Source organism: Coregonus lavaretus (genome assembly GCF_964263955.1).
Source record: "Coregonus lavaretus genome assembly, chromosome: 22".
Lineage (NCBI taxonomy): Eukaryota > Metazoa > Chordata > Actinopteri > Salmoniformes > Salmonidae > Coregonus > Coregonus lavaretus.
The window spans coordinates 17389949-17417068 of record NC_140009.1 but is presented as its reverse complement, the minus strand read 5'-3'; the positions used below and the strand labels follow the sequence as shown (position 1 = coordinate 17417068).

The window sequence follows — 27120 nt, the reverse complement described above, 5'->3', positions numbered from 1 at the left end:
GCGCTTGAGCGAGAGACTGTCTCAAATATCACCCTATCCCCTAATGAATAAAATAGTCTGATGTGGACAGGTCCAGGAGAAGAAGGGCCCAGGTAGCAACATCAGACAGGTAGTAGTCTCAGAAAAATGCAACATGCTCTAGAGAGCACAACACAAACCCTAACTCTCCACCACTCCAGCCACCCACTGCATCTCCCCCTCTCTCTCCCCCTTTCTCTCTTCCAATTATGACTCTTTCCATCCCTCCCTCTCTCCTTCTGACCAGCTAAATATTTTATCAGCTGGCAGAAGAACCTACAACTCCCAAGGCCAGGGGTTCTCTTTTGGTTGTTTCTTTATTAAGGAAAGAGGGGGGCAGTGGAGGGAAGGAAGGATGGAGGGAGGGAGAGTTGTTCACTGACCCTAACCCCAGTGAAATGCTTGGTCATTTTGAAGTTGTTCTCTTCTCTCTCGCTGTCTGCCTGTCTCCCTCTCTCCTCCCCTCCGCTCTTGCTCTATCCATATGCATCTTGTGTATGAGTGTATGTAGCACGCTGATCGGTTCAGAACTGGATGAACGACCTTGAGCCGGCGCACAGGGCTGTGTTGCTATGGCGACGAAGCCTTTCGCAACCAGTAACAGCTGGATACAACAGCACTCCCTGAATTTTAGCGGGAGTCACCACGTTAATAAAAACTACACACTCCTCCTCCCCCTCTTCTTTCTCCTTCTATTTCTCCCTCACATATGTGGACCTGTACTCTCAGACAAAAGAAAAAAGCAACACTGTTCAGATCATTGACTGATTGCACACCAGTCAGTTAGATTAGAACATTGGTGGCCAGGACGTCGATCGCAAACTTCTTTCTAGTAGACCGCATAAAAGTTTTCAAAACGTATGCACTAAACATATACAGTGGGGAGAACAAGTATTTGATACACTGCCGATTTTGCAAGTTTTCCTACTTACAAAGCATGTAGAGGTCTGTAATTTTTATCATAGGTACACTTCAACTGTGAGAGACAGAATCTAAAACAAAAATCCAGAAAATCACATTGTATGATTTTTAAGTAATTAATTTGCATTTTATTGCATGACATAAGTATTTGATCACCTACCAACCAGTAAGAATTCCGGCTCTCACAGACCTGTTAGTTTTTCTTTAAGAAGCCCTCCTGTTCTCCACTCATGACCTGTATTAACTGCACCTGTTTGAACTTGTTACCTGTATAAAAGACACCTGTCCACACACTCAATCAAACAGACTCCAACCTCTCCACAATGGCCAAGACCAGAGAGCTGTGTAAGGACATCAGGGATAAAATTGTAGACCTGCACAAGGCTGGGATGGGCTACAGGACAATAGGCAAGCAGCTTGGTGAGAAGGCAACAACTGTTGGCGCAATTATTAGAAAATTGAAGAAGTTCAAGATGACAGTCAATCACCCTCGGTCTGGGGCTCCATGCAAGATCTCACCTCGTGGGGCATCAATGATCATGAGGAAGGTGAGGGATCAGCCCAGAACTACACGGCAGGACCTGGTCAATGACCTGAAAAGAGCTGGGACCACAGTCTCAAAGAAAACCATTAGTAACACACTACGCCGTCATGGATTAAAATCCTGCAGCGCATGCAAGGTCCCCTTGCTCAAGCCAGCGCATGTCCAGGCCCGTCTGAAGTTTGCCAATGACCATCTGGATGATCCAGAGGAGGAATGGGAGAAGGTCATGTGGTCTGATGAGACAAAAATATAGCTTTTTGGTCTAAACTCCACTCGCCGTGTTTGGAGGAAGAAGAAGGATGAGTACAACCCCAAGAACACCATCCCAACCGTGAAGCATGGAGGTGGAAACATCATTATTTTTCTGCAAAAGGGGACAGGACAACTGCACCGTATTGAGGGGAGGATGGATGGGGCCATGTATCGCGAGATCTTGGCCAACAACCTCCTTCCCTCAGTAAGAGCATTGAAGATGGGTCGTGGCTGGGTCTTCCAGCATGACAACGACCCGAAACACACAGCCAGGGCAACTAAGGAGTGGCTCCGTAAGAAGCATCTCAAGGTCCTGGAGTGGCCTAGCCAGTCTCCAGACCTGAACCCAATAGAAAATCTTTGGAGGGAGCTGAAAGTCCATATTGCCCAGCAACAGCCCCGAAACCTGAAGGATCTGGAGAAGGTCTGTATGGAGGAGTGGGCCAAAATCCCTGCTGCATTGTATGCAAACCTGGTCAAGACCTACAGGAAACGTATGATCTCTGTAATTGCAAACAAAGGTTTCTGTACCAAATATTAAGTTCTGCTTTTCTGATGTATCAAATACTTATGTCATGCAATAAAATGCAAATTAATTACTTAAAAATCATACAATGTGATTTTCTGGATTTTTGTTTTAGATTCCGTCTCTCACAGTTGAAGTGTACCTATGATAAAAATTACAGACCTCTACATGCTTTGTAAGTAGGAAAACCTGCAAAATCGGCAGTGTATCAAATACTTGTTCTCCCCACTGTATATTTTGGCAATTCACAGCGTTACCATCGAGTCTGCTTAAAAATCATGAGGTCCACAGTTCTGAAGCACCGTATGCTTTGCTTACAGGTTAGCTTCTTTGTCGAATATTACTGCACAGCCAAAATATTTTAAAAACTGCTTGATTTACATACAATTGGACCAACCCGCGGCACTATAGTTGCTACATTTGTTTTCCAAACTGTCGCTACCATAGCAACTGTCTGCAGTTAGTACGTTTACATTTCCACGCTTGCGAGACCTGTAACAGAATATTATTTGTTGTTCCAGTGGTAGTTGTTTTTTTACTAGGTTTTTTTCTATGAAGTTGCAGTAAAGAATTTTAATATGAGTGCTGGACCAAGCAGCAAGAAACCGAAAATCTACCACTTTCACAGTGAGTGGGAGGAAGATAATTTCTTCACGACAACAAATTCAAAATGTGTGTGTCTGATTTGCCATTCAAACGTAGCTCTTGCGAAGAAGGGAAATGTCAAGAGGCATTTCAAAACTGTTCACAAGAAATATGAAAGTGACTTTCCAGCTAAAAGTGAACTACGTAAGAGAAAAGTAAAAGAGTTGAAGTCTCAACTAGCTGCCCAACAATAGAGCTTTACAAGGCCCAGCTCAAAATCAAAGGCAGCCACGATTGCATCATTATGGGTGAGTCGCATACTAGCAAAGCACAAGAAACCGTTCCAGGATGGAGAAATGGTAAAAGAGGCCTTTTTAGAGGCAGCAGAATCATTGTTTGATGATTTCAAAAATAAATCCGAAATCATTAGCGCTATTAAGGATGTTCAGCTATCCAGAAATACTGTTACACGGCGCTGTGAAATGATGAATGAGGATTTGAAGGAGCATCTTAAAAAATACTTTGCGATCCTGGAACCTGTGGCAACATTGATGTGCTTTCCGTTTGGTGTGGAAGTTGATGTTGACGAAATTGCAACAAAAATTGCATCATTGTTTCACATGGAGTCAGCCGTCAAGAGTGAAATTTTGACTCTGCAAAGTGACCTCCAAATCAAATCGAGGGCATCGGGGAACACTTTTGATACCTTATCGTGGAGGATAAATATCCAAACATGAGAAAAGCTGCCATGTACTTGACAGCATTTTTTGGATCTACCTACCTTTGCGAGTCAGCATTTTCAGACATGAAGATCATCAAGTCAAAATACCGGTCCACTCTAACAGATGATCACCTGGACACCTGCTTGAGGCTAGCAATCAGTAGCTACAACCCAGACTATGCAAAGCTTGCTGACAGCATGCAATGCAAATCATCCAATCAATAAGGTGAAATGTTATTTAATATTGGCAGGGGGAGGGGGTAGACCACGTTAGGAAGAGGGTGGAAAAAGTAGATCCTATGTAACTAAAGTCTGGTCACCCCTGGATAAGATGGTAATGCATTGGTCCCTGCGTCTATGGATTGGTTGTATACCATTTTTTAAAATGGTAATACATGCCACTTCTTTACCTCAATTAAAATATTCAAGGGGTAGGAAACAAAATAAAGGAAACGTAGGGGGAAGGTAATTAGGTCACGCATATATTAATGAATATTATTGAGTAATTGAATCATTTATTGTAAATCAAAGCGGTCCTACAGCCCTTGGCCATTAATATGCATCATTAGTTAGTGTTGTGAAAGTGTAGCGTTGTTGGTCCGTGGACAGACGACACAGAGCTAACAAAGGAGTTGAGCTGGAGGGAGCAGGAGCAGTGTGGTGGTGGAGGATGTCACAGAGTTGGTTCCCACCAGCTCCATCTGGAAACCATTCCAGCAGAGCTCGCTAGCTAGCATCACACACACACACACACACACACACACACACGAGACAATGTCATCCTCTCCACACACAAACATAAGCTCACAAAACACACATCCCTACACGTGAAAACACACACGCACCACTCCCAAAAACACATACGGATGCACAATACACACTCGCAAAAAACAAACACCATGCAGTCAAATCCTCTCCTCACCTCCCAGTCATTTAAGAGCAGACTTAACTTATTTAGCCTGAGTGCTGCGATTCAGGGGATTAGGACTTAGAATCAAATTAATTATGAGTAACTAATGAAAGAGAGAGAGGGGGGACGGAGTCTGGCATAAAGAGGGAGAGAAAGAGGTAGAGAAAAAAAAGAGGGAAAGCAAGAGATGGAACAGGTATGAGAGAGGGCGGGAAAAGAGAGAGACCCTCTCCTCTCTCTCCTTTCTCTTCTCTCTCCCTCTTTCTATTCATCCATCTCTTCACTAGAGAGGCTTCTTAAAGGGATACTTTGGGATTTTGGCAATCTACTTCCCCAGAATCCGATGAACTCGTGGATACCATTTTTATGTCTCTGTGTCCAGTATGAAGGAAGTTAGAGGTAGTTTCGGGAGCCAATGCTAACTAGTGTTAACGCAATGACTGGAAGTCTATGGGTATCTGCTAGCATGCTAGACATTTTTCTGTTTTTATTAAATAAGCTACTTCTATACAAATGTTGTTGATCAGTACAATAAAATAAGTCCCAAATGGAACGGATTGTTATCTGTAACCCCATGAAATCTGCCAAACAAGCTCAATAACTCAATGCATGCACACTCTCCTATTGAATATGCATTCACCTGTATTGTGGATAGGCCTAGGCTACATCTTGATTCACCCAGTTTATCAATAGAGATTTACCATTCAAATAAATGATTACCATTATGTAGTTAGATTGTTTTCACCAGAGTCAAATTGATTGTATAATTGATTCATTAATGCATACATGGCTCTTTGAAAAATGTTATGTAATAAAATGCTAATGTAATGATATTGATCTCAAAAGATGTCCAACGATTGAACAGAGCAGTAGCTGAATTTATCTGTCTGGATCTAGTGCCATTCTGTGACTTTGGCTAATATGCATTATTTTTTGGCCGTGGTATCGTTTGGGTATCGTTTTGGTAGAGTATCGTGATGGTATAGAGTATTGTGATACTAAACCTGGTATCAAAGTCAAAATTCTGGTATCATGACAACACTACTTAGGAAGTGAATGACTTGGCAGTGAGTGAAGCAACAAGTAGTCTTTCCTCCTCTGTGCTAGTAGACAGACAGGGAAATAAGGTCTGCCCAGGCCACTTCTAAAGATACAGTATAGACCTCCCAAAGACAAGTCAACTTTCTGCACCGCGACTAAAGAGTCAGCTGCAACTGTCACATGTCACTCACGCTGTGCAGCCCAGACTAAGCTGTATTGGAGATTAGAGGTCCAAGTGACAGGATGACCCACACTTCCAGCAGGTTACTCAACCTGTCCTGAGACTCTTCCCTAAGGTACTCCAGGTACACACACACACACACACTCATCCCAGGCTAGTTTGTGAGGTCATGACTCCCCTCTTAGCACTGCCTAGTGCCTACCCATTGCCTTCACCCCTCCACCAACACAGCCCGACCCAGTCACCAACACCCCCACTGCCCTCGACCCCCCTTATTCTGTTCAGCAAACACCTTGCATCACTCCTCATCCATCCATCCATCCATCCATCCATCCATCCATCCATCCATTAGGGCTGGCACAATTAGCGTATAATCGTGTAACTGACGGGCAACAACCGTGAACTAAATAAGATAATTGTCATAATAATCTTGATACTTTTAATACATTTATTTGGGGGGATTGAACTTTATTTTCAAGTAGATATAGTTTACCCAATAGAAGTTTCTTATTTTTATATGAAGTGGCTTAAGTTGGTATCATAATCATTTTACAAGCAGAACGACACCGTTGGGAGAAGAAGCTTCATTTCCAAAAGTTCCCAGCAGTCAAAACCATTAGTTTGAGACAATGGTGTCACCAAAGCTGTGTTGTATTCATTAGGCATTACAAGCACAAATCCCCCCCCCCACCCCCCCACCCCCCCACCGTAGCCATTTGCCAGTTAATTAATCATTACCCAAAATCCCACCCCCATCCGCTGACCCTCCCTGACCCCATGTGGGGGCCTATAGGCCCAGCAGCATGCCCATGTCCAGCCTCCCTGTTTCCCCTCGATTTAGGAGCCCTCTGGAAGCCCCCGTGGAGGGGAGAGGTGGGGTAAGTCTGAGTGTGTGTCTGCGAGGGTGTGAGCGTGTGTGTGTGTGTTAATTGACAGTTTGGCCACAGAAAGACATGGCTGTAAATCTGCCAGTAGGGCGCTGGGGAATAAAACGCTGTCTGCCAGGCCACCACACCCCTCTACACACCCATCTACTCGACCCTCTATTAGGGCAACACACAGCCAGGTCATCCGGGAACAAAGCCAGAGACATAGAGCTACATTTAAACTGTGGCTTTTATCATTAACTAAATCTCATGGCCCAGGCCCTGCAACACACCTCTCACACTTCCTCTCTTAGACACATGGACACACTACATTAACAAGCAGCAGCACACAATAATATATTTGTTTCTTTTTTTATGCATCATGTAACAGAACTATGTAACAGGACGGTTATATATGAAGAGGGAGGGGTGGAGGGGTGCATAAAAGACAGGTCCTTTAGAGTAGTTCTTTAACTCAATTTCACACACACACACACACACACACACAGTCTTGTATAAGTAACTTTGTGGGGACACATTCAAAATCCTATTTTCCCTAACCCCTAACCCTAACACTAATTCTAACCTTAACCCTAAACCCCCTAGAAATAGCATTTGACCTTGTGGTGATTGACAAAACGTCCCCAGTTGGTCAAGTTTTTGTTTGTTTACTATAGTTAAACATGTCCACACACAGCAGCAACATCTAAAGCAGTTAACATCTAAAATGACACTTTGACATACGTGAGACTGGCAATCAAATGAACTGAGTTGGGCACAGTTAAGGGAATATTAATAGTATCTGCACATATAGCCTACTGTATTATGGGAAAGCACTGTCTGTCTTGCACAGCGCACGTCCGTCCACTATTGGTGGTCGGACCAATCCCCTGTACCGTTCTCATGTAACTAGAATAACATTTCTGCACAGTGCACGCCGCCTAAACGTATCCATGTACGGGGTCATGGCCTATGGTCATTTCCATGTAAAAGGATCCATGAGCACCAACATGTGAAGTTTATAGGAGCATGTCAAATGAAAAGCTAAGAGTTTATATTTTTGGGAAATTGAGGCATAGATGTGTTTTTCAACCATTTTCCATCCTAAAAAAATTGAATAAGCAAAGGCTTTGATTTCTGGTCACACAGATGGAAAAGGGGGCTTAAAAAACATTACTAGAAAAAGTATTGAAAAAGGTATTAGAAACAGGAGCTGGAATGAACCGAAATTATTTTCCAATATTTTTTTGTTTCGTTCCACTGTTCCGACCAGCAACATAAAGTTCCGAACCGGTCCAAAAAAAGTAACAGTTTACATCGTTCCTTTCTCTTCCTTTTTTAACCTGTGAAATAAACAAAAAATTACATTTAGCTCATTAAATTACTTCACCAATCAGTGCGGGTAGAGCAGGCAAGGTAGTTGTTTACATGCGTGATGGACAGACAAGTAGCCTAAGGCACAAGATGCAACTGAAATTTTGCAGGTGGGGAGAGAGCGAGAGAAGGTTGAAGGAGGCTTGAAGCGCTGGGCATCTTGTTATGACATGCATTATATGAATTAGGTCCACAGAACTATACCTAGGAGGAGCGGCTTCTATGGAGGAACTTTGAATGTCCTTTGAGCTAGCTAGCTAACAAGTGTGAGCTAGCAAGCGAATAAGCTTGCGTGTGCGCAGAGTGGCACCAGAATTACAAACACGTCTTACCTGTTTGTAGTTAATAAATCCAAAGTGAAATGTGATAACTAGGCCTATAGTATCCTTAACTAGCATTGAAAAAGTTAATCCATTCTTCTCTAGCTAATTAAAAATCTCTCCCTACCTTCTGAATCAAGCTTGTAACATCAGTACAGTAGCCTATGCTTTGGAGGGGGGAGGGGCAAGTAGCCTAAACACGCACAGGCAAAGATTTTCAGCTTGCAGGCAGACACTGGAATACGTTTCTGAGTGACAGAGTGAGGGCTTTGCATATGCGCTTTGTTGCGTTTTGTTGAGGAACTAAAAAAAGATACAGTAGAGTCCAGTACAGAAAAGAAAAGAAGAGTATAGTTCAGTAGAGTACATTACAGTAGTGCACACTATAATATACAGTTCCTTCGGAAAGTATTCAGACCCCTTTTACTGACTTTTTCCACATTTTGTTAGGTTACAGCCTTATTCTAAAATGTATTAAATAGTTTTTTTACCCCTCATCAATCTACACACAGTACCCCATAATGAGAAAGCAAAAACAGGTTTGTAGAAATGTTTGCTAATTTATTACAAATAAAAAACATAAATATTACATGTACATACACTACCGTTCAAAAGTTTGGAGTCACTTAGAAATGTCCTTGTTTTCCATGAAAACATACATGAAATGAGTTTGAATAGGAAATATAGCAAACTGAATAGGAAATGTAGTAATTGACAAGGTTAGAAATAATGATTTTCAATATAAATAATAATTGTGTCCTTCAAACTTTGCTTTTGTCAAAGAATCCTCCATTTGCAGCAATTACAGCCTTGCAGACCTTTGGCATTCTAGTTGTCAATTTGTTGAGGTAATCTGAAGAGATTTCAACCCATGCTTCCTGAAGCACCTCCCACAAATTGGATTGGCTTGATGGGCACTTCTTGATGGTCAAGCTGCTCCCACAACAGCTCAATAGGGTTGAGAACCGGTGACTGTGCTGGCCACTCCATTATAGACAGAATACCAGCTGACTGCTTCTTCCCTAAATAGTTCTTGCATAGTTTGGAGCTGTGCTTTGGGTCATTGTCCTATTGTAGGAGGAAATTGGCTCCAATCAAGCGCCATGTTGCAAAATGGAGTGATAGCCTTCCTTCTTCAAGATCCCTTTTACCCTGTACAAATCTCCCACTTTACCACCACCAAAGCACCCCCAGACCATCACATTGCCTCCACCATGCTTGACAGATGGCATCATGCACTCCTCCAGCCTCTTTTCATTTGGTCTGCGTCTCACAAATGTTCTTCTATGTGATCCGAACACCTCAAACTTCGATTCGTCTGTCCATAACACTTTTTTCCAATCTTCCTCTGTCCAGTGTCTGTGTTCTTATGCCCATCTTAATCTTTTATTTTTATTGGCCAGTCTGAGATATGGCTTTTTCTTTGCAACTCTGCCTAGAAGGTCAGCATCCCGGAGTCGCCTCTTCACTGTTGACGTTGAGACTGGTGTTTTGCGGGTACTATTTAATGAAGCTGCCAGTTTCTCAAACTAGACACTAATGTATTTGTCCTCTTGCTCAGTTGTGCACCGGGGCCTCCCACTCCTCTTTCTATTTCTAAGTGACCCCAAACCTTTGAACGGTAGTGTAAGTATTCAGACCCTTTACTCAGTACTTTGTTGAAGCACCTTTGGCAGCTATTACAGCCTCGAGTATTCTTGGGTATGACGCTACAAGCTTGGCACACCTGTATTTGGGGAGTTTCTCTCATTCTTCTCTGCAGATTCTCTCAAGGTCTGTCAGGTTGGATGGGGAGCATTGCTGCACAAGGACATTCAGAGACTTGTCCCGAAGTCACTCCTGCGTTGTCTTGGCTGTGTGCTTAGGGTTGTTGTCCTGTTGGACTGTGAACCATCGCCCCAGTCTGAGGTCCTGAGAGCTCTGGAGCAGGTTTTCATCAATGATCTCTCTGTACTTTGCTCCGTTCATCTTTGCTTCGATCCTGACTAGTCTCCCAGTCCCTGCCGCTGAAAAACATCCCTACAGCATGATTCTGCCACCACCATGCTTCACCATTGGGATGGTGCTAGGTTTCCTCCAGACGTGACGCTTGGCCAAAGAGTTCAATCTTGCTTTCATCAGACCAGAGAATCTTGTTTCTCATGGTCTGAGAGTCTTTAGGTGCCCTTTGGCAAACTCCAAGCGGGCTGTCATGTGCCTTTTACTGAGGAGTGGCTTCCGTCTGGCCACTCTACCATAAAGGCCTGATTGGTGGAGTGCTGCAGAGATGGTTGTCCTTCTGCAAGGTTCAGGAACTCTAGAGCTCTGTCAGAGTGACCATCGGGTTCTTGGTCCCCTCCCTGACCAAGGCCCTTCTCCCCCGATTGCTCAATTTGGCCAGGTACACAGCTCTCTGTCAACTGTGGGACCTTATATAGACAAGTGTGCGCCTTTCCAAATCATGTCCAATCAATTGAATTTACCACAGGTGGACTCCAATCAAGTTGTAGAAACATCTCAAGGATGATCAATGCAAACAGGATGCACCTGTGCTCAATTTCGAGTCTCATAGCAAAGGGTCTGAATACTGTACTAAGGCATTTCTGTATATAATTTTTTTATACATTTGCAAAAATTTCTAAAAACCGGTTTTCGCCTTTTCATTATGGGGTATTGTGTGTAGATTTATTTTATTTTTTAAATCCTCTGCAAATTCAGAACAAGGCTGTAATGTAACAAAATGTGATAAAAGTCAAGGGGTCTGAATACTTTCCGAAGGCACTCTACTGAAGTGTACCCATCTATACCCTACTTTACATTTCTTTACTGTACTGTCCTCTACTGTACTGTATTGTACTGAACTCTACAAAACGGTACTGTGCTGTGCAATGCTCTACTGTGCTGTACTGTCCTAACTTGTGAAACATAGACTTCTATGATTGGTTCAGATTTGGTCAGGTCTGGACCAACTAAATTTGGTCTTGTTTGGGGGCGGAGCTCATTAGAATAATTGTCAGCGTATAATAATACCCAAACATGCACCTAGCTACCTTTGTGTATCTATTCCGGATACATCACCATGAAGAGAATGGCACTCATAACTATGCATTTCTGTATAGTACAGATCAAGGACCCAAGATGTCATTCTGTTACCGTCATTCTGTTACCGGGTGTTGATCCACTTCAAACTTAAGGTGTCATATCATAGCTGACACCCCATTCTTTCTGCAGACATCTTTGAATCTTAATTCAGAATAGATATTTAAAATAGTTTTTGGAAAACATGGTCACACAAAAAAAACTGAGGGAGATTTTACTGTCATTCTGTTACAAAACTTTGCATCTGCACTGTTCCTCAAGTAAATGTGTTTTAGTAAAATATTATGTGGCAATTGTTAAAAGTAGACTTCTACATATAGGTGTATGGTTTGTTGAACTTTGCAATCAATGGTTTTTGCTTGGCATACATTTTAATGTGAAAAAGTCTCGGTGTCACTATTTTTAGGTAGTGGGCCGTAGCAAACTATCTGCTTTAGTTTTTGAGATGATCGATCTCGGTCGAATGAGGAGCTGGTTTTTACATAGTGTGCATTTATTTATTCAAAACACATTTCTGTTTCTTGGCAATGTCACTTCTTGAAAATATTTTCAAAATACTTACTTTTATGTTTGCTAGTTGGACAGGCAACACCGCCGAGTACTAAAGTGGAAACCAATCAAAAGTTGTGTACTATCTCTGCTGATCACGTCTGCCAATACCGTTATCCGTATCTAATATAAGGTAGTAGACAGCTATGACATCTCGAGAGAGATCTCCATCCGACAAACTGCTACCAGGTAATGCATTGTTTGTATATTTGTAATCTAACTATTTAGTTATAAAAACGTCATACCATTAACGCAAGCTGTAAAATGACTCCCAACTTAGAACACAGCAACCTTAGTAATGTAGCTAGCTTGCTAGTTAGCTAGCTAGCTAGTTACAGCAAGTAGATCTGTTACTATTGTGATGCCAACTTAGCAATTTTGTTGCTAGATTTAGCAACTTTTCAGACTACCCTGGCAACTTTTTTTTCCAAACAGCACCTAGCAACAAATTTAGCTACTTTTAAAAAGTGACTCAAACGCTAAAATACACGCATTTTCCGTCTAAATGACACAAAAACGATTTTCTCTGTCACACATTCAGTCACAACACACGTGCCTGGCTGCAAAAGTGCATTGTGAGTGATGTCAGCAGCAGGCGCTCAGCTCGTGCACAGGCAGCAGCAGGCCAGCCAAGCAGCACAACAACCTAGAGAGAGCTGGAGAGAGATGCCTAGCGCACACATCATTATTTGCGTTAAGTAGCATATATACCTTGTTATTAGCTTGTACCTATAATTTTTGATCAGTTAGGTAGCATGTTAACTAACTACCAATACACTGCTGAAAACTATACTTGTTCAGAATGTGTAGGTTTACTAGTTAATAAGAAAATAAATAAAATGTAATTGTTCAATAATGTGTCATGTGTAATTGTTCAATAATTCAATGTGTTGTGTTTAAAAATAAAAATATCTGATCATATAAAATGTGTTGTGTTTATATTACTTTTACAAATAAAAATATGTGATAATAAACTAACAAATCTAAACTAACAAATGTCAAATCATATTTGTCGCCGAGATGGCCAGTCAATTTGAGTAACGTTATTGTGTATTCTACGTAATGACGCAGTTTTACATTACATAATGACGTCATCACACAATGACATCACAACGTCATTTAGCAACTTTTAGCAACAAATCGACCTGCCTCTAGCAACTTCCCCTGAAAATTAGTTGGCAACACTGACTGTAGCTAGCAGGAGCAGATAACTTTATCACTAGCTAGCATGTCATTCCAGGACAAGGAGCGTTTTAGCTATCCATTTTTTCCAAGTAATAATTGAAGACTACAAAAATCTATAGGACAAGTAGTGTAAATCTAATACAGTCATCAAGGCAAGACCCATTAATTTCATTCATACTGACAAATACAAATGCCACATTATCCCAGTCAATAGTAGGATGAGTGCAGAGCAGCCTGCCTCAGACTGTCAGGATGTTCATTTTCTAGCTCACAAACTACATTCCTTTGTTGTGATGATTTATTTTATATATTCTTGTCTCATTATCTATTCAGCTCTCCTGTGTCCTGCTCCCAGAGATCAACCAAGTGCTATCCACCAAGCATGGGCTGATTCACTCACCTGTGAGGAGAACCATCCTACTGCAGTTTGAACTAACCCTGCCGTCACTATTAAAAAATTGTGACCACATATACATTTGCCTTTTGTCTTTTCTTTGTGGGTTGTGTCTTACACAGTGTAGTGCATTTTAGAGTTGAATAACAACTACAGATACACGTGCTTGTTTGAGCATCTCAAAGACTACATTTAATGTAGAATCAGTATAACAGGGGACAAACAGATTATTTTACTATTGTAACCTGCAGTGGGGAGAATTCTATAGTCCCCGTCAGGAGCCCAGGCTTTTGCCATATATTTTTTAAAAACCTTTATTTAACGAGGAAATTCAGCTAAGAACAAATTCTTATTTACAATGACGGCCTACACCTGCCAAACCCAGACGACGCTGGGCCAATTGTGCGCCGCTCTCAAGCATAGATGGTGGAGTCCTCGTCTCTGCACCACACAAGCTTTAGATTGCATTCTACTAAGGCACTTCTCTCTCTCTACATCAGTCAGCTACATTGGTGACTAGGGTGGGATCCTTTCGATACGCCTATGGGGCCTGGGCCCACAAATGCCCCTAAAGAGAAGCATGTGTTAATAACAGTTCTACAGTCTCCATCAGAAGCCCAGGCTTTTGGCATAGATGGTAAAGTTCTCATTTCTGGACTCCAACATTGTAAGATTTTGCCCTCCACGACACTTGATATACAGTACATTGATTTGTAGGTTACACTATATTTAAATACTTCAAATACTGCCTGAGACACCTTTGCTATTTGTCTCCGTACTCAATAAATGGTGAAACATTATTTGTGACAGTGTTCTTTGTTCGAATGTATATGCATGGGACATACATTATGGAAAACATGTATCACACTCCGTCATAGTTAGTAGAATAATGATTTTGGCACTGTCAACTTTTAGAAGGTTCGTAGGAAAGTTAATAACTTAAACCACCTAAATATACTGACATTCACTGAACATTTAGTATTTGAAACTCAAACATTCATTTCTCAACTGCTTTTTTTTTTTTTTATCCTACAGGCTCTTTATCATTCTCCATACCTTATATTCCAATGCGTCCAACATTATTCTTGCCGACTATGGTATTGGGCAGCTACTATTTGAGAACTCATCTGGTTTAAAAATCAAGCAGAGAAAATGTGCAAGAATTGAAGGTGCCAACACATTTTTTACTCATCATAAGAATGTTTTACCGTCCTATACAAAAAAAAGTGCTCCTCCCTCGACGGGGACTGGTCAACTTCACTCTTTTCGGCTTCGGCCCACCACCTTTTTAACGTGGGATTGTCCCTATATCATTCAGGGATAGGACAATCTCCTTTCATGGGCTAAATGATTGAGCAGCGATAGACTACATGGGCGGACTGGGCCCAGAAATCGGCCCTGTCATTTCTAACACAAAGGCCAATTTTTTCAAACCCTCTCCTTGTATCGAACACAAACATACAATAACAACATTTGCATCTGGCTACAATGTATCAGTAGTAGCCTATCACATTATCGATATAAACTGACATTGTCACAAGCTAGAGCAGCAATGCAAATATAAGACTGGAGCAACACGTAGCTACTAGCTGGGCTTCGCTGCAAAGTCACATTTATTTTGCTGAAGTAAAATATAGACGTGTGTGTGGGTGTGTGAGAGAATGAGTGAGAGAGGGGTCTTTAAATTTGAGCTGGTTAGACTTTACCCCTGCACCGCCGGGCGACATGAACTTACTGAATGAAAGTGTGTCCTAAAGTAGGCTAGCCTACGAGTCAGAAAAATACTAGAATGTACCGTATTATGTGTTGTCTGCGCCAAAGGTACCAGGCACATACACACTTTTTAAAACATTATCTTCTTAGTAAATTAGAAAAAACCTTCCCTCAAAGTTCGAGGTCCAAACGAAAGGGCACTTTATTTTTAATTCCTCAGCTATGACAAATCCATTCAACCGCACTATGTCAGAAACCATTTATATAGGGAGCTATACCTACACCTAAATCCATGACCTTGGCTTGGAGCGCCTCCTCAAACAACAAACACTTTTGCTGTCAAAATAAACGGTCATGCACGGTGTCCGTGCACCGTAGCGTATATTATTGTGTTACGACGAGTATATAGAGTCCTACTACACATCAGTGGAAAACGATATCGGGGCATTTCCGTCCAACCGAACGAGGAACAATGCCGTCGTGCATAAAACCGAGTTTGATTAGAAGGAACGCGTAAAGGGAAAATGTTGTAAACTCACCAAATATATATTTATCTGTGAGCGCACCAATAGCTTCTTCTTTTCCCTATTAACTCTCCGCCATCTTCAGCACTGTGTTTGTTTAAATGGGAAACACTCTCGAAGAGCAAGAAGCCAGCTTTTGCTGAGCGGTGGGGTTGCTGGGTTGAGTAGTTATTCACGTCGAACGCTGTTCTTTTAGCTAGGGCAGACCTCCCGGATACGGACTACAACTACATGTATGCCCCAAGAGGAGATCTTGGGTTCTGGCGTAGACGGCTGACAGCGACGATATTAGAACAGAAAAATGCCACAGTGTTTATTTTTAGTTAACCTGAGGAGCACTTGAAAAGCAAACACTGACTTGTGTGCAAATGCCTGTAATACTTAATAGGCTGTTCAGCAATCATCTGATCTAACATGGTAATGATGGTTTACAGAAGGGGTGTGGCTTGGACATTTATGTCTAAGTAAACTTAACATTTACAGTATTCTAGTGTAGGCAGGCTATTCAGTATTCAAATCTTATCTCAGTATGTGTTCATTAGCCTGATATAGATGGTGATAAGAAATACATTTATACTAATTGTATTTTTTTGCATTTTGATGAAATTCTAGATTGAATCAACTGAATTAACAGGGTGCCATATTCAATCAAAACCCTTGCGAGTTTGATTGAACTGCGTATAAATTAGATTATGCTTTGCTTTGTTATAAATAATGTATAGTCCTAAGACTTATTGTGACATAACTCTAAAATGCTAGCCCTAATGATATTTTCTGTACCTGGAGAGGGCTGCGTGGTTTGGTTCTGTATCTGTAGAACAGTGGGACCTCAAGGCCTGTATGTCTTATAGATGAGGCCCATATGTGGGCTCCATATGGTGGAGCTGGCATGGTCAGTGTGGACTGTTGGCGTCAGAGCCTATTGGCCTGGGGACTAGGGCACATTCGGCCCAGAACCAGTACCCTTGCCAAGAAGAGACGAGGTAAGATAGCACCAACCCGTCACCATGGTGATACCAGGCAGGCAGGGAAGTAGGCACACACACACACACTGGCAGAGCAGACAGTAGGGTTTCAGCTGTGTCAGGGAAGGGTAGAAGTGGAGGGAGGGAGAGAGAGAGAGAGAGGAAGAAAGTGAGAATCAGGTAGAGAGAATGAGAGAGTGTAAAGGCAGAGATTGAGCGACAGAAAGGCTGGAAGACACAGGTAAAGAGGGACAACAGATGTATTGATATAGTGATTGTGAGAGCAGCGGTAGAAACATAGCTGAAATACAGTTGACAGGGCAAGGAGGAAGATGAGAGAAAAGGAGAGAAAGTGCAAGAGAAAGAGAGGAAGAGATGGTGAGTAATGTGAATCTGCAGAGTAAGTAAAGATGAGGAGGGAGAGAGTGATAGAAAACATTAGGTAGAGCCAGTCAGAGAATTACCTGGAGAGAAAGAGAGAGCGAGTGCTGAAGGAAAGAGAGAGGCGACAGAGGGGGAAGGGGGAGGAATGAGGAGGAGGAGAACAGGACTTTGCAATTAGCCTGGCCTGGGTAAAATCCACCCAAGTCAAGGAACACGACCAGAGGAAAAGAAAGAAGGATATGACCTGAGTTACAACTGTGCTTGGATTATGTGTCCTTTCAAAACATTTTAGGGAGAGAGAGAGACAGAGGGGGGAGGGTGTGTGACACTGCAGAAGTTAAATAAAGTTAGGGTGAGAAAATGTGGAAAACTGCAGCTCTAGCAGGAGCAGCAGGCTGGCAGGCAGCACATTTCCCAAACAGCCTTGACAAACAAGACACACTATTTATACCACTGGAGAAAGGCCTTCTATTATGACATTAGTTTTTGGAAGCAGTGTCAGCACAAACAGACTGGAACTTGACAGCATTGATGATTAAGTTGTGCTGCAAAAAGTGCTGCAAGAATATCCTGAATCTAAAGTTTGTTTTTCTTTAGATTTACCTTTTTCTTTAGATTTAATCTGTATATGTGAACATATCAATGCTGGTACAAAGTAATTTGATGACCCATCAAGCCTAATAGCGTCTTTAATTGGATTTGCATTGATAGTGTTTGTTGTCTGTTTATGTGTATAACTGTGTATGTCCTCTAAAGATCTAAGGGTGGGCTTGAGTCCATCTCTCCCCCCTCCCCCATCACCACACAATGCGTAGAGCCAAACCACTATCACTGCTTTTGTCCATACTTCCCCATTAAAGAAGAGGAGAGAGAGTGGAGGGTGAAAAGGAGAGTGAGGAGGAGGGTGAAAAGAAGAGAGAGGTGAAAAATGAGTAATCTGTCATGAATAACATTACATGTGAGAGAGGTTGAAAAATACCTCCTTTCTCCAAACACACACACACACACACCCACACACACACACACACACACACACACACACACACACACACACACACACACACACACACACACACACACACACACACACACACACACACACACACACACACACACAGTGGTGGAAAACAGTCCTATAACCCCATAGGCACATTAAAACTGAGCAGGCAGGGAGCCTGGCAAACTTTCAGATGGTTCTGTATCACACAGATGTAGAGCAGATTAAGCCATAGAGCAGTAATTGGCTAGAGATTGATGATGTGATGTCTAACGGATATGACTGAGACAGAATCCTAGAAGTTTTCAGTACTGCGGTGACAATGAGAGTGAGGGAGGGAGGGAGAGAGAGAGAGAGACGGAAAGGGAGCTGTTTAACATTCCAAACGGGTAGAGAGAATTCAAGAGCAGCAGAGCAGCCATCGGCACACAGGTATAATGCACAGGCCTCAGAGGGAGAGAGAGAGGGGGAGGCAGAGAGAGAGAAAGAGAACGAGAGGGAGAGTGCAGAGGAGAGGGATGGGTTTGGAAATGTCCACTTGCACACAGGTGTAGTGCAGGGAAAAGACGGGGAGGGGGTAGAGAGTAATGGGAGATTGGTAGAGAGAGGGACAGGTAGAGGCAGAGAGAGAGAAAGAGAGAGAGCATGGGGTGAATAGAGAAGCTCGCCAGCACTCAGGTGTATCAAACAGCATTTTGAGGGAGGGAGTGAGAGAAGGGGAGAGAGAGGGGAGATGAGTAAAGACACAAAAGGGAGATGAAAAGAGATACACAAAGAGGGGGATAGGATAGATAAGGGAGTGGAAAGAAGCACAGACGCCTTAAAAGAAAAAGAGAGACTGACAGCAGAGACAAAAAGATGGATGGAAGAATGCTGACCACCTCTATGCTTAATATTGGCCATCTCTTTATAGCCTAAGCTACCATCCCACTCCTGCGGCCACCTCTTACTGCAGCCACCTCTCATTGCAGCCTGTGGAGGTCCCATCAGTATAACCACCCAATGCAAAATCAATAGGACATGATGATATACTGTAGGTTACAGGAGATAAACCAGATGAATGTTGCTCTCGGACCATCCTCAGAAAAAGCTTTTAGGGACTCTTATGTGGTTGTTCTCTGTGAAAACATACTTAACTAAGGTATAAGAGCAATGTTCCCTCTAAGCTGTGCGCAGGCGCACAGCTCCCCTGGAACTTCCATGCAGAATAAATATCAGCCAGCGCAGAGAAGCACGAGATTGAACTTCACTCAACTTTCTAGTTTTCCCCTTTAGTTAACACTATCAAAGTTTCCCTCTACTGTGGGATATGCCAATATTAGCCACTTTCAATGCAACATACCGAAACAAAACGAACTATGCAAGACTTAGTACGCAAAACTAACTATGCAAAATATTTTCTTGTAGTCACCGGAGTAGGATTCTATTGCAATGACAGGCACGACTCAGCCCGTACCAATCAGAGCTGCAGTATCCCTATATGCAACTGGACTGTGTTTACAGCATGAGTGGTTGCGAGTAGATGCGCTTGTTTTGAGAGCAAAGCCAGAGCTGCATGTAGCCAAGTGTATAAATGTGTTCATATTCTTTGCTAGTAAGGGAGTTATTAGCCCAGTTATAGCTCATTTCTAGTCAGCAATAGGGGAGTGGTTGCTTACTACAAGAGCACAAAACATGTGCATGTCTAGCCATCATTGAAAAGCGAGTCAGGTAAAGAGCATTTTTTCTGTCTTAAATATTTTCTAGGTAGTTTAAATATTGACTGTCTTTCATCAAGCTGCCCACTCAAGAAAACGCTTCAAACTGTAACCAGTGCCTGCAACCTGGTTCAGGTTATCAGTCAACCTACCAGGGTAGTTACAAACAGCACAGGAATGAAATCATCAACATGTATTGATCACATCTTTACTAATGCTGCAGAAATGTGCTTGAAAGCAGTATCTAGATCCATCGGATGTAGTGATCACAATATAGTAGCCATATCTAGGAAGTCCAAAGTTCCAAAGGCTGGGCCTAATATAGTGTATAACAGGCCATACAATACGTTTTGTAGTGATTCCTATGTTGTTGATGTGAAGAATATCTGTTGGTCCGTGGTGTGTAATGAGGAGCAAACAGACGTTGCACTTGGCACATTTATGAAATTGCTTATCCCAGTTACTAATAAGCATGCACCCATTAAGAAAATGACTGTAAAAACTGTTAAATCCCCATGGATTGATGAGGAATTGAAAAATTGTATGGTTGAGAAGGATGAGGCAAAAGGAACTGCAAATAAGTCTGACTGCACAACTGATTGGCAAACGTATTGCAAATTGAGAAATCATGTGACTAAACTGAATAAAAAGAAGAAGAAACGACACTATGAAACAAAGATAAATGACATAAAGAATGATAGTAAAACGCTTTGGAGCATCTTTAATTAAATTTAGGGGAAAAAGGTAAACTCAGCTCCATCATTCATTGAATCAGATGGCTCATTCATTACAAAACCGACTGATATTGCCATCTGCTTCAATTATTTTTTCATTGGCAAGATTAGCAAATTTAGGCATGACATGCCAGCAACAAACGCTGACATCCAAGTATATCTGACCAAATTATGGAAGACAAGAATTGTAATTTTGAATTCCGTAAAGTGAGTGTGGAAGAGTTGAAAAAATGATTGTTGTCTATAAAAACAATGACAAGCCACCGGGGTCTGACAACTTGGATGGAAAATGACTGAGGATAATAGCGGACAATATTACCACTCCTATTTGCCATATCTTCAATTTCAGCCTACTAGAAAGTGTGTACCCTCAGGCCTGGAGGGAAGCTAAAGTCATTCCGCTACCTAAGAATAGTAAAGCCCCCTTTATTGGCTCAAATAGCCGACCAATCAGCCTGTTACCAACTCTTAGTAAAGTTTTGGAAAAAATTGTGTTTGACCAGATACAATGCTATTTTACAGTAAACAAATTGAAAACAGACTTTCAGCATGCTTATAGGGAAGGACATTCAACAAGCACAGCACTTACACAAATTACTGATGATTGGCTGAGAGAAATTCATGATAAAAAGATTGTAGGGGCTATTTTGTTAGACTTCAGTGCGGCTTTTGACATTATCGATCATAGTCTGCTGCTGGAAAAAACGTATGTGTTATGGCTTTATATCCCCTGCTATATTGTGGCTAAAGAGTTACCTGTCTAATAGAACACAGAGGGTGTTCTTTAATGGAAGCCTCTCCAACATCATCCAGGTAGACTCAGGAAAACATAGGCGCAGACACATGCATTTTTCTATTTCATTTTATTTCACCTTTATTTAACCAGGTAAGCCTGTTGAGAACAAGTTCTCATTTACAACTGCGACCTGGCCAAGATAAAGCAAAGCAGTGCGATAAAAACAACAACACAGAGTTACATATGGAATAAACAAAACGTACAGTCAATAACACAATAGAACATCTATATACAGTGTGTGCAAATGTAGTAAGTTATGGAGGTAAGGCAATAAATAGGCCATAGTGCAAAATAATTACAATTTAGTATTAACACTGGAGTGATAGATGTGCAGAAGATGATGTGCAAATAGAGATACTGGGGTGCAAATGAGAAAAATAAATAACAATGTAAATAACAATATGGGGATGAGGTAGTTGGTTGGGCTAATTACAGATGGGCTGTGTACAGGTGCAGTGATCGGTAAGCTACTCTGACAACTGATGCTTAAAGTTAGTGAGGGAGAAAAGTGTCTCCAGCTTCAGAGATTTTTGCAGTTCGTTCCAGTCATTGGAAGCAAAGAACTGGAAGGAATGGCGGCCAAAGGAGGTGTTGGCTTTGGGGATGACCAGTGAGATATACCTGCTGGAACACATACTACGGGTGGGTGTTACTATGGTGACCAATGAGCTAAGATAAGGCAGGGATTTGCCTAGAAGTGATTTATAGATGGAGCGAGTAGGTTTGGCGACGAATATGTAGTGAGGGCCAACCAACGAGAGCGTACAGGTCACAGTGGTGGGTAGTATATGGGGCTTTGGTGACAAAACGGATGGCACTGTGATAGACTACATCCAATTTGCTGAATAGAGTGTTGGAGGCTATTTTGTAAATGACATCGCCGAAGTCAAGGATCGGTAGGATAGTCAGTTTTACGAGGGCATGTTTGGCAGCATGAGTGAAGGAGGCTTTGTTGCGAAATAGGAAGCCGATTCTAGATTTAACTTTGGATTGGAGATGCTTAACGTGAGTCTGGAAGGAGAGTTTACGGTCTAACCAGACACCTAGGTATTTGTAGTTGTCCACATATTCTAAGTCAGACCCGCCGAGAGTAGTGATTCTAGTCGTGGGGGCGGGTGCAAGCAGCGTTCGATTGAAGAGCATGCGTTTAGTTTTACTAGCGTTTAAGAGCAGTTGGAGGCCACGGAAGGAGTGTTGTATGGTATTGAAGCTCGTTTGGAGGTTTGTTAACACAGTGTCCAATGAAGGGCCAGATGTATGCCAGATGCATACACACACATGATAACATACGCACTATACACACAGGTACACATGGATTTTGTGTTGTAGATATGTGGTAGTGGAGTATGGGCCTGAGGGCACACACTTAGTGTGTTGTGAATTCTGTAATAAATGTATTGTAATGTTTTTAAAATTGTATAACTGCCTTAATTTTGCCGGACCCCAGGAAGAGTAGCTGCTGCCTTGGCAGCAGCTAATGGGGATCCATAATAAATACAAATACAAATACAAATGGGCAGTGTGGTATTTTGAGATAGGCTTGAATAAGCTAAGTAGCCAACAGGCAGAGGTAGCATAATTTCTATGATTCTCTATAATAATGGTATGGGAATTATAATGAACTTTATTTTGTAACGTGGTTTCTTGCATCAAACAACACATTTTCAGTCACCTCCTTGTCTGAAGGACAAGTGGATAAACAGGTTAATGTCAAGCCCTGCATATTTTTTCCAAAAGTCTCACGGAATGTAGGCCTACATTGAACACCACACATTAGCTGCTACTGTAGGCTGAATGATAGAACAGCTATTTCCATGTTAAAATGTGATGGGATGCCTTTTCTCCATTGTTTTTGATGGTATGCCACTCTGGCAGGCCTACATTATGATCAAATAGCCACAGTAGCCTACTTGGCCACTGTTATAACTGTAACTTAAAGCGGGTACAGCCTCGGTATTCACAATAAACGCGCACCAGAAGTTGCACAGAACTTTCAGAACTTTCAAGTTTGCTGTCAGCAGACCTGAAATTTGCTCAGTGCTGAAAAAATGTGAGGGAACATTGTATGTGAGCAATAGCGTGTGAAGAGCAGATAGGAGTTGGCTGAGTTGGATTCAAGGTTCATCATTGTGAATGGATCTAATCATACACCACCGTTCAAAAGTTTGGGGTCACTTAGAAATGTCCTTTATTTTTTTTGTCCATTAAAATAACATCAAATTGATCAGAAATACAGTGTAGACATTGTTAATGTTGTAAATGGCTATTGTAGCTGGAAACGGCAGATTTTTAATGGAATATCTACATTGGCGTACAGAGGCCCATTATCAGCAACCATCAGTCCTGTGTTCCAATGGCACGTTGTGTTTGCTAATCCAAGTTTATAATTTTAAAAGGCTAATTGATCATTAGAAAACCCTTTGCAATTATGTTAGCACAGCTGAAAACTGTTGTGCTGATTAAAGAAGCAATAAAACTGGCCTTCATGAGACTAGTTGAGTATCTGGAGCATCAGCAATTGTGGGTTCGATTATAGGCTCAAAATGGCCAGAAACTCATCAGTCTATTCTTGTTCTGAGAAATGAAGGCTATTCCATGCGAGAAATTGCCAAGAAACTGAAGATCTCGTACAACGGTGTGTACTACCAGCTGGTCCTCTGTAGCTCAGCTGGTAGAGCACGGCGCTTGTAACGCCAAGGTAGTGGGTTCGATCCCCGGGACCACCCATACACAAAAAAATGTATGCACGCATGACTGTAAGTCGCTTTGGATAAAAGCGTCTGCTAAATGGCATATTATATTATATTATTATACTACTCCCTTCACAGAACAGCGCAAACTGTCTCTAACCAGAATAGAAAGAGGAGTGGGAGGCCCTGGTGCACAACGGACCAAGAGGACAAATACATTACAGTGTCTAGTTTGAGAAACAGATGCCTCACAGGTCCTCAACTGGCAGCTTCATTAAATAGTACCCGCAAAACACCAGTCTCAACGTCAACAGTGAAGAGGCGACTCCGGCATGCTGACCTTCTAGGCAGAGTTGCAAAGAAAAAGCCATATCTCAGACTGGCCAATAAAAAGAAAAGATTAAGATGGGCAAAAGAACACAGACACTGCCATCACTCCTTGGTTTACCTTGGTTTCACCAAGCTTTGGGCTGCAGTGTCTATGGTTTACCTTAGTATTATTGATTGTTCTTTGCTGATACAAGTATCAAATATGAAACTGACAGCCACATACAAATACATTTATGAACACAAGTTTGTGTAAAAAAAAATGTAATGGAAATTATTCCAGTGGGTGTACCAAGCAAGAAGGCAGTAACTGCCATCTAGGGTCAAAGGTCATGTCAGAGGTCAGGGTCAATATGAATAAAACATTACCTCATAGTAAGACAACAGTGATCTGCCTACAACTCATTTGGCTGGACAATGAAAAAACGTTAAGCCATTTTTCTCAGTTACAATGAGCAGTTACTGTCCTTTTACTTGGCAGTAGAGTAGAGGTACATGGAGAACATTTTTAGTGGCCTAGGGTCTGGGGAAAATGTGGCCTTTTATAAATGCATTTCATGCAATATAATTTTACATGACTGGAGACTTTGGCATATGTCACGATCGTAGAACGGAGTAGACCAAGGCGCAGCGTTGAAGGCAAACATACTTTATTTTCCAAAGTGATAACACGAACAAAACAATAAACGATAACGTGACGTCCTAGGTTAAACACAACCAACACGGAACAAACCAAAAGGAACAAGATCCCACAACTACTGTGGGAAAACAGCCTGTTTAAATGTGGTTCCCAATCAGAGACAACCAGCCACAGCTGACACTCGTTGCCTCTGATTGAGAACCACACTGGCCAACATAGAAATAGAACACATAGAATATAACACAGAACACAAACACATGGAATCTACACACCCTGGCTCAACATATAGAGTCCCCAGAGCCAGGGTGTGACAGCATAACCTTTTTTAATGCTTCTTTCAAAACATGGGAACTCGGAACTGGGAAATCTCCGACTTCCGACTTCAGTGCGTTCAAGACACTCGGGGAAAAAACGAGCTCCAACTGGTAAAATTAGTTTAGAACAGTCATCCAACTCGGAATTCCAAGTTGGGAACTCAGGCCTCTTTCTAGAGCTCAGACTTTCCGACCTGAAGATCACTGACGTCATGATTAGACCTAGTTTTTTTCAGAGTTCCCTGTTGTCATGAAAGCACCATAATACCGCACAAATGATTGAAATGACAGGCTCCTTTGACACTGACAAACTGAGAATATGAGATCAATAAAAACGACCTTGTCTTGAATCCATCAATAGCCTAGGCCAAGGTGTGTGGAGACACATATTGTAGGCTACAATATGAGGAGGAAATTATAGTCCTAAAAATGCTTTCCAATTTCACTGACTCACCCAATGATGTGCAGCTTACTCGCTGGTGATGGCCGATGCGCTCGTGCCAAAAGCCTCTCTCTCTCTTGTTTTACTTTGTAAAACAATAGGCCTATTTGGAAGTTGATCAAATATTTTGGTAGGCCACAGCAGACAGATTAGAGTCTTCTCTTTTCAGCAGGAGCCATTTGCTTTCCAACCTGTGTTTTCCAGCTATTTTATTTGAAGTATTGCGAAAGGGCCTGTTTTGTCTGCATGCTGTTTGTTCACTGACAGATTTGCCACATGTTCCCCGACTGTAGGCTATGCTCCACAGCTAGGCAAACATTTTTTTAAAGAAGCTGTTGATCCTCTGTGGCTAAATTATATGCTTTTTCATGGTGTAGTAGGCTATTCTGAATTTTTTTCATTTATTTCTGAACAGACAGCAGTAACTCTATAACTTTGGCAAATGTATTTCAATTTATCAGGGGTGCTGCAGCTCCTCCAATAGAAGATTTATACCAGGACATTTGTCCCAAGATCCAGACCCAGTGAGTTGAGACCATGACGAGTTAAAGCTTGAATTTATGTGGTCTTGAGTGATCTCAAGACCAAGACCACAAGATCAAGAGTCCATGGGCCCTTTCTTGAATTGTAAGAAATGCAAGTAGAGTAAACTTGAGTACAGTACAGTAAAGTACATTAGAGCACAGTAAAGTAGAGTACAGTACAGTAGAGTAGAGTAGAGTAGAGTAGAGTAGAGTAGAGTAGAGTAGAGTACAGTAGAGTACAGTAGAGCATAGTACAGTAGGGTACAGTAAAGTAGAGTGCAGTACAATACATTACAGTACAGTACAGTACATTATAGCACATTATAGACGTCTATGTTTTGGCCAAATAGATGTCAATGTTTGGGCTCTTGGAGGTTTGGAGCCTCCCTGCTGGCTATGCATCTCAATACTCTTTTTCCTGAAGTGTGCACTAGTCCACTACACACATGGTGGTCCTCGGTAGCTCAGTTGGTAGAGCATGACGCATGCAACTTTAAAATGGAGATAGCCTCAATGGCGCTGCCCGTGCTGTCACAGACACCGTAATGGCACAGATTCAAAGATGAGATCTCTATATATCTCTATGGTGTCAATTGTTTCGGTTGTGACCGTTTCGGTTTGGACAATTTGTAATTATTTTGGACACGTACACAGACAAAGAATCCCCATAGCTAACATATGGCTGGCTATCTTTCATTTGGACATATGTATATCCCAGCAAACATATATTTTACATATTTATTGATATATTAGCTGTTTGGTAGTGACACCTCTTAAAAATACATGAAGATGTAATAACTTGCTCACTCATTTTCTCCAAAATGTTTGCAGACAGACTACTCACCATGTAGCCATGCTGAAGAGGGGTGCAATCCCATCACCTGGTGATATTTGTAGGGGTGTGATTT

General features: G+C 41.9%; 1 protein-coding gene across 3 annotated transcripts in view; it reads right to left on the bottom strand.

Moving 5' to 3' along the window:
• Positions 1-25886, bottom strand: part of LOC311150106 (nuclear receptor coactivator 3-like) — a 107368-nt gene extending 81482 nt beyond the window's left edge. For 2 of the 3 annotated variants that reach the window (XM_084187391.1, XM_084187388.1), the window contains exon 1: positions 15718-15845. The gene's annotated coding sequence lies outside the window, so the exon portion shown is untranslated. Of the gene's footprint in view, positions 1-15717; positions 15846-25700 lie in introns of those variants that run through there. The other variant, XM_084187389.1, reaches the window with a different exon arrangement.
• Positions 25887-27120: the final 1234 nt, after the last annotated feature.